At 37.2% G+C, this 4,546-nt stretch overlaps 1 protein-coding gene across 1 annotated transcript in view; it reads left to right on the forward strand.

The window, feature by feature from the left end:
* Positions 1-4,546, forward strand: part of JADE2 (jade family PHD finger 2) — a 208,626-nt gene that overhangs the window by 150,511 nt on the left and 53,569 nt on the right. The window lies entirely within an intron of this gene.

The following is a 4,546-nucleotide window of genomic DNA, read 5'->3' on the forward strand; positions in this document are numbered from 1 at the left end:
TAAAGTAAAACTTACCCATAATGCAATTTAGTATGATGGTGAACACAACTAATGTGTAAGAACTTGAATAATGGAGGGGAAAGCTATCATTGATTAAAATGGACTTTTCCTGCTGCAAAACTGCTAGCTTTGACATGGCATCCCATTGCTGTTGCCGCCACTCCTTCACACTATTTGTCTCATCTCTGTCCTTGAAATATAGTATGGGAAGCCCCGAGGATACTTTGCTGGTGTCCCAAAACCAAACCTGAGGTTACACTGTTTGCAGATTCCCAATGATACCTAAGTGAAACACAAAGTATTATTGCAAAGGCAAAAAAAAATAAATTATAAAGTGGCTTCTGAAAATGTGCCATTATCTTAAATTTAAGAAATAATTGATGTCGCTGGGTGACATAAAGGGTGATAATTGGTTCTTAAGTGCATTAGCAAGATAGGTTCATAATGAAATACCAGGGAGTTTCACAGCACATTTTTGGCTCATATGCTAGTTGTTTTGATTCATTTATGGAGATGGGATTCATTGCTATGAGCATCTCAGAACACCACTCTGAGAAAAAAGATGAAAGCATTGTTATTCCCCTTTCCCTTGATTTCTAAAAAGAGCAAAATTAATATGCATGTGAAGGTAAGGAAAAAAATTAGAAGGAGGTCCTCATTTTTTAAAAATAAGAGCCCTAGTTTTTAAAACAATGGTACTTATCGAGAATAAGCAATTAATAAAATGTATTTTTACTTCTTAATTATGTTTGGAGGGAAATTAAAAGGAAAATACTTTGACATTTAATATGAAGATCTCTGTACCTTACGTACTTTCATCTTTTACTTTAATGTAAAGAAAAACTGGAAAGGAAATTCAGAGGGATTGCCGACATACAACTGCTTTAATTCACTAATAGTGAATTCGATTAAAGATCTGCCATTTTTAGATGATTTTGTTATGTAGTCATCAACTTTTTATGCCACTAGTCTTCCTTTTCCCCAAATATTGATAGGCAAAGTCTGTTAGCCAAGAAAAGCACAAAACTGTGTCAGTTTGGGTACTTTTGTTTCGTGGAAAGCCATAGATGATCTTGGAAAAAACTGTGTGGTGAGAATTACAGAAGCATGTTCTAAGCCTAAGGAATGGAAAAAAAAAACAGTAGAAAGAAACTCAGACTGATTCTGTCCTGACTCCCTGAGGTATAAGAGGGAGAGAAAAGAAAAGCTCAGATTTTGTAATTCTTGCCCTCATCAGTAGAGTTCCAGTATTCTTAGGGACTTTGTTTCCTGACTTGCTCTATCGCAAAGGGCTGACATCGTTCTTGAAAGGCTGATTGTGTTTTCCCTTCCCTCTCTTAAATTCCAGGATGTTAAGTTTGACAGAGAGTTTTCCCCATGTTTTTATAACTTTTGTCACATCATTTCTTCAAAGTCACGTCTGTTTCTATTCACACGTTTAGAAGAGCTTGAATGCTTCTAACCAGCATTGTCCCTCACACACTCCCCCTTCTCACTGAGGAGCAGGGACTGATTGCATATCACACTTCACAGAGGATTATCTAGAATGTATTATGGTGAGCAAACTGAGTGGACTTACTGAAAATTGGCCTCAATGTTTGTCGCTCGGGGTTTGTGATTTGTGATTTTTAGGAGGCACTTCAGAAATATTCACTAAGCAGTCCTGTAAGCTTGTACACAAGTTCATAATGTCATAATCATATATCAAAGAAGCTTGCTTTTCTTTAGCAGAACTGTGTCTCTATTCTCTGTGGAAACATTTGTATTATAATCAATCGACACACTTTAATAGCAAGAATACATCTGTGCAATTCAATTGAAAATAAGTCTCAGTGATTGTGCAATGTGGCTGATGTTAACATTTCTCCCTGTCTTACCAAGTGGATCACTATCAGGACACTTAGAAAGTAAGAAATGTGTGTTTAAAATGAGTTATTTTTTTTTACCAGGGAGTAAGACAATTGCTACATCTCATTTCTCTAGGTCGTACTGTAAATGCACAGAAGTGATAGATGTAGACATAGAAAAATATTTAGCATGATGAATGGAAATTTTCCAATTTCAGAGGAAATCCTATTTTTATTCAGGGAGTCAAAATATATAGGATGGCAGTTATGGTATCGAAATTTCAGTCCCACCTCTTTTGTACACGCAATGAAATTACATGCATGTTTAAAAGGAATAGGGCATGGGTTCTATCCCTTTGCAGATTCTGATTCACACTTGAGCGCACACACATACACACGCACCATACCTTGCTTGATACTAGGCTGAAGTCATGAGCAGTGAAAAGGGTTTTTTATTATTATTATTTAATAGAAGAAATTGCTTTCTGGCCTTGGAAACATTGGAGTGTAAAGAGTTTGTAAAGCAAACTGCAAGCCTTGAATTCATATCTATTGTGTTTAACATCCCTTGGATGCTTTGGTATGTTTCCTCAGCTTGTCATTCTTTTTCATACAGTCAGCAAATAATATTAAAAGGTTCTTTAGTGTTTCTCAGAAACAATCATGACAAGTGGAAATACTGGTTAAAGCCCCACTTGAAATTTAACAGAGATAAATGCAGAGTTCTATGTTTGGGTGGGAAAACAAATCAAAGGTGAGTTGAAGATGGAGGGAGGTCTCCTAGATAGCAATACGTGTACTAAAGACGGGGGCGGGGGGATCTGGGTGTCTTGGTGTGTATTCACAAGCTGAATATGAGCCACAATGTGATGGAGTTGCAAAAAAAAAGTAAGTGCAATCCTAGATCACATTGCTAGTAGTATCAAGATCAAAAGAAATTGCCATTCCTCTCTATTCTACAGTGGTCAGAATGTACCTAGCGTGGCAAGTCCAGTTTGGGGCACTGCATTTTGGGAGGGACACTGACAAATTGGACCATGTCTAAATTGAGACTAAGATGATAAAGGGCCTAAAAAGCAAAGTTTTAGAAGGAGCAATTAGATCCCTCAGCTATTTCAGCCTGAAAAAGAGAAGGTACCAGGGAAATAGAAGAGCTGTCTTTAATAGCCTTTCATCTGCAGGACTGTTATGAAGAAGTCAAGGTAACACTGATGCAGAAGACAGGACACGAAGCAATGGATTTAAATTATAAACAAATCGATTTTGGTTTATTTATCGGGGGGGACTTCTAATAGTAACATTTTTTCAAGACGGAGACTGCCCCAGGAGCTAGTGAACTGGACATGTTTAAGCAGAAGCTCTATTGGTGGATTCATGCTTTAGGTAGTGGGTTGGATTAGATGATCTCTAAGATCCCTTACATTCTCTGTTCCTGTGAAAAATGCCTGGCACATTTTCTCTAGTGTAAATAAACTGGGGATTCTAGTACTAGCCAGTGGTAAGGAATGATTATTACAATTCACTACAGTTTATATGCCACTCTAATCCCAACAAGTCTCTGGGCATGTTACAAAATAATAAATAGGTTAGTGGAAAAGAATGGTAAAACCAATAGCAGCAGCATCCAGGTCCATAGAAGAAAGGCCTCCCTCTTCACAAATGTATTCCCAAGGCCAGGTTTTAATGGCTTTTCGAGAAACCAGTGAGCTGGGAGACAGTCTGATCTTGGGAGAGACATCCAGCCATCAAGTGAGAAATTAGTGGTTTTGCACCATCTACTGATTAATAGTTTCCTCGTACCTCTGATTAGAAGAGAAACTAGCAACTATTTCCATTATGTCTCATTTTACAGAAGAAGAGGTATAAATGACTGACTAGCGGTTGATAGCAGGCAGCAGGTTTTCCTGGGGAATGTCATGGCTATTGTTTCTGTGGTAATGCCTTTTCTTCGTATTAATCTAATGATACATTCCTTTGTCACTGTGTTCCAGATTGTGATCTCACTTCTACAGAAATGAGTCCAGATCTGTTTCAGGAAACTTGCTGAGGGCCACTTGCATTTACATATTGCTTTTTCTTTACCGTTCAAAAGTAAAATCTGCTGAGCACTTACAATTTTACAAATGGCTCTTGCTTTCTATTTAAAGATATTACCATACATAAAAATGAAGGTCAAAACACTTGAAGGCCAGAGAAAGCTCCCCTGCTAAATGTTATCAAAAGGAATCAATTCTGCTCATGTTTTTTTTAATCTACCTTTATGAATGGTAATAACTTTATATGACACTGAGAAAAATAAATGGAGTATAAATAGAAAAAGTATTTTACCGTTAGGTCTTGTTGTTGAGTGATCCATAAGCCACTAATTGTTTTGTTCCTATCCAATGTATTTGTCACTACAAAGACTCTGGGATACTTCTGAGTTGAACCTGATACCTCATTACAGTAGTAGTATAATTACACATAAATGGAATGTGGGTGTACGTGTAAGAGGGAGGAAAAAATTAGCCATTTAACCCACAAGCCTAAATTGCTGAGGATAACACCATCCATAAGTCATCTTGTGTAATTTTTGCTTAGTGCTTAAAAACTTAATGAGACTCAGGCCTTCTGCTGAATAATAACACCTTCAGAATGAAGGGAAATTAGAAGATGGAAATTTTTCATCTACCCCTTTCGTATGTAGATTCACTTGGGCA

Source organism: Protobothrops mucrosquamatus, unplaced genomic scaffold (genome assembly GCF_001527695.2).
Source record: "Protobothrops mucrosquamatus isolate PMUCROS unplaced genomic scaffold, P.Mucros_1.0 scaffold_186, whole genome shotgun sequence".
In the NCBI taxonomy this organism is placed as follows: Eukaryota; Metazoa; Chordata; class Lepidosauria; order Squamata; family Viperidae; genus Protobothrops; species Protobothrops mucrosquamatus.